The 15449-nt window shown below is 40.1% G+C and overlaps 1 long non-coding RNA gene across 1 annotated transcript; it reads left to right on the top strand.

Annotated features, from left to right (window-relative positions):
- The first annotated feature begins 2127 nt into the window (after positions 1-2127).
- On the top strand, positions 2128-3444 carry LOC138908736 (uncharacterized). Its single transcript, XR_011415139.1, has 2 exons — positions 2128-2493; positions 3161-3444. It is a non-coding gene; the product is annotated as an uncharacterized lncRNA (long non-coding RNA).
- The last annotated feature ends 12005 nt before the right edge of the window (positions 3445-15449 follow it).

The raw sequence follows: 15449 nt of genomic DNA, 5'->3' as shown, positions 1-15449 counted from the left end.
ACCGGCCTTAAAAGAAGTCAATATGAAGCTCCCACTGGAGTGTGTATGCACCAAAGGTGCAAGTATTATAATAGAGTTTCAAGTCGCGGATGTGAATTATACCTATGTGGAAGGGAGGTCATGAAAGAGATAGAAGATGTGATGTGATATTTTAAGGTAAGTAAGGTAAAGGTGAACAACATACGAGATACTCTAATGCATAAGATTATGAATAGTCCATACTTCGGATAGAAGTCTAGAAGCACTGGGATTCATTATCCAAGAATGGTAGCGGCGCTGTCAGTGGCGTATCTTCCAGCCTATGGGTTCTAGGTATCGAGAGGCCTAGTCAAGATAGTAAAGAAGAGTTAGAGACGATGTGATATCTCGCTTGATGTTCCAAAATAACATAAGGAAATCTGTGGTTCAAGCAAGTTGAAGGAAGGTTGCGAGTAGTATAAATAAATATGTGTAGGTCGCAAGCTAAAGTATGGTAAATCGACAAGGTTTTAGGAAGGCAGGAGTAAGGATAAGAAAGGGCAAGTGAGAAGGTGACGAGAATGGATAAGTCCTCAGGATTAAGCCCATGAAAACAAGGGAGCTAATGGTCTCTCTAAGTTATAGAAAGCTCAGTATAGCCTGAGTGAACTCAAAGGAGTCTAAGACTAGTAGCATTTAGAAGAGATGGAATGCTGCCCTAGTAGTAGAATGAGGGTGTAATTGTGATAAATAAAGGATGGTGTTTGGACCTTCGATTGAGTAATAATTTCATGAATTGTACAGGATTAAAATACTCACGTGAGGAAAATCACATTGGGATGCTATGAAATATGGTTATGGAAGTATAGTATCGCCCTTAGGTGGATCAGAAAAATCACTTCAAATGTTCCACGATGCAGCGTAAGCCCTAGTGGCAAAGTATTACGTAAAAAGGTTTAAGTTATCCGTGGTATATTGTAGAACAATATTGAGGTAAATCAACAATGGATGGGTAAAAGCTGAAAAGTACGAGATGAGATTAGGCCATCAGTCTTAAGATGAATAGTAATGAAGAAGCATTAAAAGACTTAGCTTTATGCATATAGGATACGCAACGAGAGTAACCTGGAGTTTGGTAGCAGACCTCAGTAACGATAAATCGAAGTAAGAATTATGGTATAGTATTGCCTACTTACATGAAGTAAAGCTAATGACGCCGAAAGGGACAACTTGACATAATTTTATGTATGAACACAAAGTGAAGCCTAGAGATTGGCTAAAAGCTGGAGGAAAGAGAAGAGAAGAGTCACATAGGCGCACATACAAAGTTAGAGTCAAGAGAAGAGTCACATAGGCGCACATACAAAGTTAGAGTCGTACATGCTGCATGATAGAAGGTAGCAACAATTACGAGATTAGAAGGATTCCGACTACAAGTCGTGGTGTGAGAAAGAGGCTTAAAGGGGGGAATGCCCTCGCCTTTGGATTTATTCAAAGAACAGTTTCCTAAATGAAAAGGAGAATATTAAAGTATTCGGAAGATATAAGTTATGAAAATGATAAGTGCATCAGTCAACATTCGAGGATGAATGTTCCAAAGGGGGGAATGATGTTACACCCCATGTTTTCGTACGTGAAAGTACGCCATAAATAAATTGATGGAAGTTCGAAAATGAGATTATTTTGAGATTATAAGCATTATACTATTTCAATCAAGTGATGAATAAATTCGTGAAGGTGAGAGGGTAAGCAAATAAATTTTTTTTTTTTTGTCGAAGTTTGACATTTTGAGATAAAATACGGTCGAAGCTACAATACCCCGTATTTATGGACTAGTGCCATACAAGGTACCACATGACCATGATAGTAAGGTGTATATGAAGTGTGTTAAAAGTGAGTAGTATTTTAAGTAATTTGAGATAATTCTTAATTATGTGAACAATTGGTTAATGGGAGAATTAACAAGTTAATTAAGAATTAGTGGGTGATTAATTAAGGCTTTGGATAAGCCTTAAACGTGGCAGCCAACTTATGATTCTTAAAGTCCATGTTATAAAGTGTCACATGAAGAAAGATTGTTGGCTAAGTCATCAAAAGTGTGGGGCCCACTCCTAAATACTTAAAAGCCATTCAAATTCATTTTGTATCTCTACAAAACAATGGAAAGCTTTAGCTGTTATGCAACGACACAAATCCAATGTTGCCGAAGTTGGCAAAACTTAACTTCTATATAATTCAAGCCACGCACAAATAGGATCTCAAACACGTATTAAGATGGTGGAGGAATCTTTCCATAGTTGAAGATTTGAGATTGACAAGGGATCAGATGAGATTTGCTAAGATTCCTTTTTTTTATACTACAACAAATTCATACGAGACTTCATAAGGTAATAGCAATGGGAATTGCCATTCTAAGAGAGCACGGTACAATTTTTCTCAAGAATATTACACAGAATTTTCACTACTTCGATCCGCCATTATGTGTTTTATCGCAATTGACGTGTGTTAGAGGGATTGTCAAGAGAATCGACTCAGGTATGTTAAGGCTATCCCCTCTTTCCTTTTGGCACGATCTATACGACACGAACGAAATGAGCAAATGCACAACTTCCATAAATGACTCTATTCATAGAAATACTAGGGGTGTCTATATTCTTGATTCCCTATGTGAATTATTATTATATCTTCTGTTCATGGGTCTCAAAAAAATATGTATTTGATAAAGTTTATCCGACATGCATATTATTTTTATGACATTTCGAGAAATCTTATTAACGTATTTCTTATGCATTTCATGCATTTATAGATGTACATTGACCCATGACCAGATGGCGTTATATACGCGTATATATGTATATGGGATATGGGAAAAGGTTATGGTGTTATATACGCACCACCACCTGATCAGCTGGTATACTTTGATGATTTACCCACAGTGGCCGAAATGATATGATGGGATGCCCTCAGTGGCTTGATGATGTTATGAACACATATACCTATGAAATTTATATGCATATGCATGACATTATAAAAATAAAATGATTCACAGAGCTATGCAAACGTACATGTCGAGTCTTTTACTCCATGTTTCTCTCATGTCTATTATTTACTGATTTTCATTCCTTACATACTCAGTACATTATTTGTAATAACATCCCTTTTTCCTGGGGACGCTGCGTTTCATGCCCGCATGTCTCGATAGACAGGTCGAGAATCCTTCAAGTAGGCGATCAGCTCAGCGGGAGATGTTGGTGCACTCCATTTGTTCCGGAGTTGCTTGTTTGGTCAGTATGACTTAGATGTGTATTGTTTGGTATGGCGGGCTATGTCCCGACCTTTATGACAATTATGTATTTTTAGAGGCTTGTATAAAGATGTCATGTACGTAAAAGATTGTATGGCCTTGTCGGCCTATGTTTAGTATACGAGTTATTATTTTGGTCTTATAGACCCGTATGTCTAATGTATAAGTTGGTATTACATGTTTTATTCTAGTCATCCTTCGGCAGTTTCTCCGGCTCAGTTATCTATGATAGTATGATACGAAAAAATATGTTATGTTGGTACTCGGTTGAGTAAGGTATCGGGTGCCCGTCGCGGCCCATCGGTTTTGGTCGTGACAAAGGTAAGGAGCAAGTAGAGAAGAGACATAGGAATAAGTAAACCCTAGACCGAATAGTACCAAAGAATCCCTACTGCAAATAGAAATAATACATGTGATCATGGCGTTTGAGGCTATTGCATCTGGTTTGGCTGGGAAAGCATAAAATCTAGTGAAGCACCACCTGGATGGTCTCCACCTCTGAGGCGACCCCTACCCACATTCCCTCCGCCTCTGACCGGCCGGACGGGTGATGCAGCAGCTGGTGCGATAATCATGGGCTGATGGCCCTGCCATAATGCCTTTCCCTGAAGCCTGGGGCAAAACCTCCTCATGTGACCAAGATTCCTGCACTCGTAGAAACCTTTCTGTGTGGAAGACTGTTGACCCTGGTTCTGACCCTGGTGCCTAAATACCCACTCGAAGAATGCTGAATAGCCGGTGGACGGTAGGTGCTCTCTGGAATGGTTATGAAGTAGGGTCGTGCTGAAGTACTCCGTGCAGGCGGTGGTGCTGACTACTTAGGCATGCTAGACTGGCCCTTATGAACTGACCTATTCCCCCAGACGGGGAGCCACTGAATATACTAGAATATCGAGGCCGCTTGTCCCTCGATATATACTCTCGGCCTTGGCTACTAATACACTCGATCCTCTGAGCTATATCCACAACCTACTCGTACGGAGTCCCCATCTCCGCCTCTCGGGCCTTAGAAACCTGGATACCATAGTGCAAGCTCATAATACACCTCCGCACTCTCTCTGTATCTGTAGGGAGTACCATAAGTACATGGCTAGACAACTTAGAGAATCTGGCCTCATAGTAAGTCACAAATATCTGACCCTGCTGGAGCCACTCAAATTGACCTCGTAACTCTTCCCTCTGTTAGGGTGGAAGATATCTCTCCAAAAGAGACATGTGAACTGATCCCAAGTCAAGGGAGGTGAACTTGCTATCCTCCTATAGAGATAAGACTACCACCATCTACTGGCCTTGCCCTCTAGCTGAAATGTCGTGAAGTCCACTCCGTTGGACTCTAATACTCCCATATTATGTAGCCTCTCCTTGCAACGATCAATGAAATCCTGTGGGTCCTATGACCACTCATCGCCAAAGAACAGATGACGAAGCCTAGTCCATCTGTCCAGCCAATTCTGCTTATTAACGGTCGCTATCGGTTTGGTCTCTAGTATAACTGCTGCAACCGGCTGAGCCCTACCCGCAGATAGTGCACCTGAGGTCTGATAAATGGTAGCAACTTGCCTTGGAGCATGAGCGGTAGAGGTCTATGCTCCCCCTCCTGCCTGAGATGTGGCCGGATCTGCCGAAAATAGCCTGGCCAGAGTCATAGAATCAATGAACCGTAGCATACAGCCCATGACCTCCTAAAAGTCCGGTGCGGTCATAAATTTCGCCGGGGCTGGCTCAGCTACAGGAACCTCATCTTGCTTATCAATAACAAGATCCTCTACCGGATCCACTAGTGGTACAACGAGAGTAACTCTGGGATGCCCCCGTCCTCTAGCAGGAGCTATGGCCCTCCCTCAACTTCTGCCTCTCTCTTTGACAATCGAGGGAGTAGCTTTTCTGCTGCCAGGTACTGCCGACCATCTGTGAGAGAATAAGAGAAATATACTTAGCACAACATCAACTGCACGAAAGGATATATAGAAAGAGAAGTTTCCTAACATCCTATAGCCTCTCAAAGATAAGTACATACGTCTCTGCACTAATCTTCAAGAATCTACTAGGCCTGCTCATGACTCTTGAGACCTATGTGAACCTAGTACTCTAATACCAAGCTGTCACGACCCAATTCCCACAATTGGTCGTGATGGCGCGCAACGTCGCTGTTAGGCAAGCCAAAGTGAACTATCAACTTAATTATTTATTTTATTGCTTTTGAAATCATGATTTTTATTAAGTAAAAGAAATTAAGCGTAGAAAGCCATAGAGATATGAAGCATAAATAAAACATAAAATATAATGGTGACAATATTAGGGAAAACCATAAACATCTACGCGAAATTCCTAAAACTCGGTGTCATAAGTGCATGAGAAATCTAGTAGAATATACAAACCACTATAGCTACTGCATGGAATGAAATAGACAGAAATAAAAATATAACAGGAATGAGACTTTGGGTGTTGGAGATCGAAGAATGGAAAAAAGCTCACCACTAAGTCTCCGGATAACGGAGATGCGCGCTCGAATGGCCACCAGATGTACCTACCTCAGTATCTGTACAATTAGTGCAGAAGTATAGCATGAGTACTTAAATCAGTGCGTACCCAATAAGTATCTAGTCTAACATCGAAGAAGTAGTGACGAGGAGTCGAGATCGACACTTACTAGTGGTCAAAAAATAAAGTTCGTGAATTATAAATAGGCATGAAGCACAACAAAAATTATGGAATAAGAAAGTCTGTAAGTAACATGATCCCTCAACATACTTCTGGCTTGCAAGATAGACCTTGCAGTTCCTCTTCCAACGACCTTCTTTCCCACAATAGTGACAAACTCCTTTAGCTTTCTTTTCTATCTTCTCATTTATCTTCCCAATTTATGTGCTCATCCTTATATTGTAATTGTTAGACCCATAGTTCGAAGAGTTTCTCTATTCCTATGGATCGGGTCGTACGCCTCGGCAGTGCTATGAATTACCATTATGGATCGGGTCATACGACTACGACAGTATATTTGAGATGCATCTATAGTTCGCGTCGGTCGACCCTCGGTAGTGTACAGGATTATTAGGGATCAGACCATACGACCTCGGCATAATTCGCGCGTAATATTGCTAGGAGTCAGAATATACATGATATTTCCTTCATCATTTTAGATTTGATCTTTACTTGATGGTTATTATCTATTTGAGATAGCACATGATATTTGGAGATTTTATGATGAAAATGTTACTGCTTCTTAGGTATTTATATTATTAAATTTAATCTCTTCATACATCATTATACCTCCTCGTGGGTCTTAGATACCACATGGGGTGCTTATATATGTAATTCTTTACAGGTGCTGAGCCAAACTAGAAAATTGGCTAAAGGTCAATTGGAGCTTCGAGCTACTATTGGTGCAAAAGTTGCAGCCTTAGCCATAGGAATGTCTATCTTTTATTTTCTTTTAGCAAGTGTGTCGAACTGAATAACTACTATTATATACAAGAATGTGTGCAAAATATTGTATCAGTTTTCTTGTTACTTGAACAAGGTTATGATATTAATATTAAGAATAATAGTTACTCATTGTATTGTTCTGATGTATTTTATGGCAATGACTTTACCAAATATGGTCCTTTATTCTTGGATGTGAAGAAGGATATTAAAGATATTAATCATACTAATACAAAACGAAGAAGAGATAATATAGATACCACTTGCCTCTGGCATTGTCGCCTTGGTCATGTCAATGGGACTACAATTAATGAGTTGCATGAGGAAGGGTATTTAGACCCCTTTGTTTACACACCTTATACAACTTGTGAATCATGTCTTGTGGGTAAGATGACTAAATCTCCTTTTCTTGGATATGGAGAAAGAGCAAGTGAGTTGTTAGGCCTTATACATTCAGATGCATGTAGACCAATGATGACTCATGCCCAAGGAGGGTATTCCTATTTTGTGACGTTCACCGATGATAAATCTAGGTTTGGATATGCATATCATGTGACACAATTCCGAAACCTTTAAAAAAATTAAGGAATACTGAAATGAGGTTGAGAAACAAGTTAGAAGAAGTATTAAAAATCTTAGATCAGATCGAGGAGGAGAATACATGTCCAATGAATTTTCAAATTATTTCAAAGAGAATAAAATTCTCACAATGGACACCTCCCGGTACCTCTCAACTCAATGGAGTTTTTGAAAGGAGGAATCGTACCTTATTAGATATGGTATGGTCTGTGATGGCTTTTACCAACCTTCTAAAATTATTCTAGGGGATATGCCTTAGATTGTGCAACCTATATATTTAGTAGGGTTTCCACAAAAGCTGTTTCAACTACACCATATGAGATATGAACATGCCGAAAACCAAGTCTTAAACATATTAAGATTTGAAAAAGGCTTGAATCAGATAAGCTTGCTCCTAAATCAGATAGGTGTAGATTTGTGGGCTATTCCAAAGAAAAAAAGGAATACCATTTCTACCACCCTATAGAAAAAAACGTGTTTGTTGATAGACATACTAATTTCTTGGAAGAAGAGTTCATCCTTGAAAAATATAGTGGGAGAAATATTAAATTGGATGAGATCCAATGCCAACAATTTACATCTAAGACTCTGACCCAAGAAGAGGCCCATTAGTCACAAGTTGACACTCAAAAGCGCCAGGAAGCACTTCTAACTCTCCGTAGGTCACTAGTGGACGGTAGGCAACCAAAATCCCCAATAGTCACCACACACGACTAATATACACGGTCCACAATAATAGAATCACTCACCGACGTAGATACATGAACATGCATAACTAAGGAATCACAAGCCATATCCAAATAACGAGCAAAGTATGATGACACATATGAATAAGTGGAACCAGGGTCAAATAATACTGAATCATCCCTGTGGCACACTAATACAATACCTGTGATCACTGCATCAGGAGCAACTGCCTCTGGATTGGTATGAAAAGCATAGCATCACGCCTGACCACCTGTCAGACCTCCCCCTCTGGGGCTACCTCGACTCGAACGACCCCCACCCTGAGCTACTGCACTGGACCTCTATAATGATGGGGTTAATACTTTCTCACATGCCCCAACTCTCCACAGTCGTAGCAACCTCAAACTGCGAATGACTGTGGGACCTGAATCGGACCCGAGAACTAGAATAACCACTGAAAGAACCCGGTACTGACGAACCATGAACTGATGGAGCACGGTATGAGATTTGACATGGGAGTGCAATGAAAGATTACTGAACTGGACGAGTGCTGTATGAACCATGGATAGCTGATGAACCACGAGGAACCTGATGAGCCATCTGAGCGGGTCTTAAAGGACGACCTTACTGTGATGCGACTGGCCTCCAGACGAGGCACCACTAAAGCCTCCTAAACCATGGGGCCTCTTGCCCTCTCGCTCCTCATGCTTAAGCCTGAGAACCAACTCCAAGCGCATAGCAATATCGACCACCTGGTCAAATCTGGCATCTGTCTCGGTCTCTCGAGCCAAAATGTAAGGTAGACCATAGTTGAGGCAATAAATGAACCTCCTAATCCTCTCTCTCTAAGTGGGAACCAACTATATAGCATGATGGGACAAATCTGAAAATCTCATCTAGTACTGAGTCACAGTTATATCTCTCTGGCATAGTTGCTCAAAATCTCTACGCAACTCCTCTCTGCGAGTCTGTGGAACAAATTTCTCTAAAAAGAGAACTGAGAACTCGTGCCACGTAAGTGGTGCTGCGCCAACTAGCTTGCTCAACCAATAAGCCTGTCACCATCTGTAGGCTGTCCCTGTCAGTTGAAAAGTAGTAAATGTAACTCCATGTCTAAAATACCCGATGTGCGAAGAATCCGCTGACACCGGTCTAGAAAATCCTGAGCATCCTTTGACTCTCCTCCACTGAACTCTGGCGGCTTAAGCCTCCCAAACCGCTCCAACCTCTTCTGTTCCTCATCAGTCATTGGTGGACCAATATCACCCCGAGCAACAACCACCGGGTGAACCGGTAACACCCCTGGTGTCTGACGACCCTGAGATACCTGCTCTGGAGTACGGGCGCCAGGAGTCTGGGCACCTCCCCTAGCCCGTGAGGTAGCTGGTGCAACTGGAATCAAAACCGCCCGAGACAAGCTTGTGCACACAGTTAAAATCTAAGCCAAATCCTCTTAAAGACCATGAACGATAATAGGCATTGTTGATGCCTGAGTTGGTCCCACCGGCTCAATAGTATCTGAAACCTACTCCTCAGCTAGAGTAACTGGTGGCTCCACGGGTGCTGCCCTTGCTGTAGTGCGAGCCCCACCTCGACCTCTACTGTGGACCCAGCCTCTTGCAACCCTAACTGGTGGTACTGGTATTCATCCACCTAACCCGGATGCACGTGTCCTAACCATTTGTGAGAGAATAGAAGAGTCAAGGTTCAAACTTTGGAAATAACAAATTTGCACGACATGAATGCAAGAAAGTGAAGTTTCCTAATAGTTTGGTAGCCTCTCAAAGATAAGTACAGATGTCTCCATATTGATCCCCAAGACTCTAACTAATCTTACTCATGACTCATGAGACCTAAGCAACCTAGTGCTATGATACCAACTTGTCACAACCTAACTCCCACTGGAGCTGCGACGATACCTAACACTACTTGCTAGGCAAGCCAACAATCACGTAAGAAGAACGGATTTGATAAAACAAGGTTTAATAAACTCAATAGCAAAAATATCATGAAATACAGAATAATACTGCTACAACCACCCCAAAGATCTGGTGCCAACGAGCGCTTGAGCACTACTAAATATTTGAATATAAGGCCAAATCCTTAATACAACTGTTTGAACAATAGGACAGTAAAGATGAAAATAAAAGAAAGAGAACTTCAAGGTCTGCGGGCGACATAGCGGCTACCTCGTAGTCCCCCAAAGGCTAATAGAAACTCAACTCTAGAAATCACCTCGTCCGGAAGTACCTGGATCTACACACAAAGTGCAGAGTGTAGTATGAGTACAACCGATCCTATGTACTCAATAAGTATTAAGTCTAACCTTGGACTGAAAGCAATGACGAGCTCATAAGAAATAGTCAGAGACTAATAACAATAACAAAAAAAGCTCATATCATAAAGAAAATAGTATAAGTAAATAACTCAATGATATCATGTTCAACTCGTTCACATTTCAGGAATTTAAACATCCTTTTCAAGTATAACAGTTAAAGCCCAACATGGATAAAACATTGCATTTATCATCTAGCATGAGAAAAGTACATCTCTATCCCTACATATCAAATATATATGTCAAATCAACAATATCACAGTGAAACCATCATGAATAACCACACAACAAAACTTAGCACTATACGGGTGCCTGACATAAATGCCCCTCGTCACGCCCATTGCTGGCGTGTTAGACTTCGGAGGGGCGGATCTTTCCCAAGCGCTAATTATAATCACATATCCTAATAGTGAATCATGATGCACACATCACCCCAAATCAATAGCACTTATCCCAATATGCGCCTGGCATACGTGTCACCTCAAAATCAATACTAAATTGGCTCTATGGCCCAAGCTTAGTCATCAACTAGTGAAGTCTCAGTTAACAACATCTCACAGTATTCAATTCAATAATGTTACACATATGAGGCATCAACAACATGTGAGGAATCAAATAAGAATGTACTAAGACATAGATATCATACACGGATATAGTATCATGACTGAGAATATGTGCACAATTAAGGCAAATAGCTCAGAAATGACAAGAATAGCCCTATCAAGTATCAAATAAGTAACACATAGCCTAGACATGATTTCTAACATGAATCAGAACTCAAATGATCAAACAAGTTTAGAAAACAAGGATATAACAAGGCATGATAGCAAAACAATCCCATAATAGCCTAAAAGCTACCTCTAATCATGAATACTCTAATAGCCTAAAAGCCACCTCTAATCATGAATAATTTAGTGCACGCACACACGCCCGCCACCTAGCGCGTACCTCACCCTAATACCTCTCATATAACATAGTTCCTAGGGTTAAATACCCTCAAATCCAAGTTTAGATATGTTACTTACCTCAAAACGCACAAATCAATACTCCAAAAAGCCCTTCCCATACGAATCGGCCTCCGAACGACTCGAATCTAGTCACAAACAACTTAATATCATCAAATAATGCCGTAGGAAATAACTTCAAACAATAAAGCTTCGATCTTTATCAAAATTAAAAAGTCAACCCCAAGCTTGCAACTCGAAACCCGACAAAATTCACAAATTCCAAACACCCCATCCAGTTACGAGTCCAACCATACTAATTTCATCCAATTCCAACCACAAATCAACCCTCAAATCATCAAATCTCACTCTCTAACAATATAGTCTAAAATCCCCAAATATCACCCTAAATTCACATAAACTAGGTGTAATAATAAATGGGTAATCAATATCTATAATCAAAACTGATTAAACTTCACTTACCTCTCTAATTGTAGCAACACGCCTCCCAAATATCGCCCTTAACCGAGGTCCACAACTCCCAAAGTGAGAAAAATAATGAAACCCTTCGAATATAAACTGTGCTAATGATTCCGCATCTGCGGTCACTTGACCGCATATGCGGTCCCGCTTTTGCGGAATAGTGGCCCTACCTTCGGCTTCCTTCAAGTCCGACCTTACGCTTTTGCGGACAACATCTCGCATCTCCGAGTTCTCTTCTATGGACTCCTTCGCACCTGTGAACTCTCAAGCTTCAATCCAAGTCCGCATTTGCAAACCAGTGAGCACATCTGCGCATCCGCATTTGCGGCTCCCCGTCCGCATCTGTGATCCCTGACTTGCCCAGCCTTAATCTGCTTCTGTGATCAATCAACCACTTCTGTGGCCTTGCACCTGCAGCCAATCTATCGCAGATGCGAATGCATCAGGAACCAGAAACTTCAGCAATCCCTCTTAGTCCAAACATGATCCGTCAACAATCTAAAACACACTCGAGGCCTCCGGGACCCCATCCAAACATACCAAAAATTCCTAAATCACAATACGAACTTACTCGAAGGCTCAAATCACATAAAACAACACAAAAACCATGAATCACAAATCAATTCAAGCCTAATGAAACTAACGAACTTCTAACATCCAAAACATATGCCGAATCACATCAAACCAACTCGGAATGACCTCCAATTTTGCATGCAAGTCCCAAATGATACAGAGGACCTATTCTAACTCCCATAACCAAAATCCGATCCTGATATCCACAAAGTCATCTCGCAGTCAAACCTCTAAACCTTTCAAATCTTCAACTTTCCAACTTTTGCAAAAAGCACCAAATCAACCTACGGACCTCCAAATCAACATCCGGAAATACACCCAAGTCCAAAATCACCATACAAAGCTATTGAAATCATCAAAATACCATTACGGAGTTGTCTACACAAAAGTCAAATCCCAATTAACTCATTCAACTTAAACTTCCAACCTTGGGACTGAGTGTCCCAATTTACTCCAACACCTCTCTGAAACCAAACCAACTACCCCGTAAAGTTATGTAACCACAAATAAACATAGAGGAAGAAATAAATAGGGGAACATGGATATAATACACAAAATGACCGGCCGGGTCATTACATCTTTACAGTATTTGATAGCAGATTATGTTTAGTCAATCTTTCAAAAAGTTTTCTGTAACACCCCGGAAAATTTTGAAGTATTTAAGCACTATTAAGACAGTTGATGTGCGCTAGTTATATTATTTTGTATGCAAACGAGGAATATTAGTATGATGGATATCAATTGGATATGATAATAAGTGTACGAGGCATATTATAAGTGATGTGGAGTCTAAGGAGAGCCCTAAGTCTAAGTCAAGTTGAAAATTTCATGATAGACTAAGGTTTCAAATGGGTATGCATAAGACCAAATTTTTAACGAGAATATCTACATATATATAAGGACTTATGTGATGATCTATCTATCAAATTAAATATTTTTGAGTCTAATTTCTAACGCTTCAAACCGTTCATCATTTGGACATTCCTATAAGAAGTTATGACCAAATTACTAAAGGCTGGTAGAATGTAATTCTGCAGCCAATTATGCGATCGCAGAATCATTTTGCGGGCCGCAGAAGAGGTTATTCGACCGCAAAATGGTCGCAAACCTATTTAGTGAATCCCATTTCTGGGCATCAGTTTTGCGGTGCATTGTACGACCCGCATACCAATTGTGCGGTCCATTATGCGACCGCAGACCTGAGTTCGGAGGGTTAATTTTTCTATTTTCATAACCCGACCCCATTTTGATAAATAGCCTTTGGGGCTTATTTTGGGGTGTTTTTCTGAGGGTTTTAGAGAGAGGTAAGAGTATTTTAGAGAGAGAAGGAGGTAACCTAACATTCTAATCATCCAATCTTGCACTAATCTTTAAGAATCAAGGAAGCCAATCACAAGATCTTCTTCTAAGAGGTAAGATTCAAACCCCTAGTCTTCAATTTCAAGTTTGGGGTAAAAGATGGGTGATTGGGAGTATGATTCTTAGGTGTAAGAGTATGATACATATATGCTTGTACCAATAAGGTTTGTGGGAAGATTGTTGAGCTCAAATAAGTAAAGATTGGGTTGTGGAGTGAAGGAAATCTTGTAGAAGAACTTTGTAACCAAATTTGCACACCTAGTATTTGATAAAATTAAATGAGCTGAAACCATGAATATCTTCCTAATTATGGTTCAGTTTTATTATGTTTCTAAATATATTGAAGTTACTAGGATTTCCGGAACCTCGTAGTAATGTAAGGAAGGCTCAAGAAAGATTGGAGCCGTCCGGAGGACAATTCACGTGAGAAAGCTATTTTGGAATATCGGTCTAATTTCAAAAAGGTAAGTATCTTGCCTAACCTTGAGTGGGGGAATTATCCCTTAGGCATTGAGTCTTATGTGGAAATTGTATAATTAAAAACCATGTACGCGGCGAGGTGACGAGTACGTACTTGGTTTAGATGTGCAAATTATATCGGTTGAAATTCGTAGACGCCTTTATATATTAAATTGGAATTTTTTTGGAACTTAGTAAATCCTTGATTTGTCTTGCCTCATTCCTTGTTTGTCGAGTTTGTATTTTATATGATAATTTGGTGTGATTGCCATTTGGATTTTTATGTAAATTTCGGGTGTTTGTTGATCTGATATTTCTTGGAAATAATCACATTATAGATTTTTCATCTGTAAATAATTAATTAAATAAGTTTAAATTGAGACATTTATATATTTATCTAAAATTTGGATTAAAGAAGGCGTTGTCCTATGATAAGTTATTTTCCCATCTTTGTGGTTGTTTTTGAGATTTTATATACATTGTGTTGAGTCGTGGACTATTTGTTGTGAAATTAATTGACTTTATTGTACCTTTGTAATGGTTGTGGCCTACGGGAAATTTGTAAATACGAGTTGATGATGCTGTGCTGTTGTGATAATATTCTGTATGAATTGTTGTATGATTTGAGTAACTGTTAAGCGGCGTATAAGGGTGGCATTCCATTGTTGACATTATGTGGGCATAAGGGTGGTATTTTACTGTTGTTATGTGTGTTGGGATATTATCTGAGCGGAGTGATAAGGGAGGCTATTAAACAGACCGATAAGGGAGGCTGTTATAGGAGCGATAAGGGGGGCTATAGGAGCGATAAGGGTGGCTATTGATATTGTCAGGGCGGGGGGATAAGGGAGGATATTATATGAGCGATAAGGGTGGCTATAGGAGAGACAAGTGTGGCTATTGTTAGGGATGATATGTGATGATGTGGAGTTATTATGTTGATGATTTTTATATGATGATGTGGGATTATGGTGTTGATGATTCTTGTGTAATGTTGTGATTCTCCTGGTGTTTATTATTATATCTTGTGCAACTTGTCTTGTTATTTCGGTAAACTTGATAATAGTCTTATCCATGTTGAAATTGTGAGCCTGTGGCTATTGCCGGGCAGATTATGTTATTGGCACGTGATTTGTCCGTGCAGATATGATAATAAATATGGGTACGAGGTGCCGTGAAAATATAATGATTATGATATTGGCACGTCAACTGTCCGTGCAGTTGTGATATGAGATGTGGGCACGAGGTGTGTGAGTAAATAATAATTGTATTATTGGCACGTGAGTTGTCCGTGCAATTATGACAGAAATATGTGCGCGAGGCGCTGTGAAAATGTGAAAGTGGG

This window comes from Nicotiana tomentosiformis, chromosome 3 (genome assembly GCF_000390325.3).
Source record: "Nicotiana tomentosiformis chromosome 3, ASM39032v3, whole genome shotgun sequence".
Taxonomy (NCBI): domain Eukaryota; kingdom Viridiplantae; phylum Streptophyta; class Magnoliopsida; order Solanales; family Solanaceae; genus Nicotiana; species Nicotiana tomentosiformis.
This window is presented reverse-complemented; position numbering and strand designations above follow the sequence as displayed.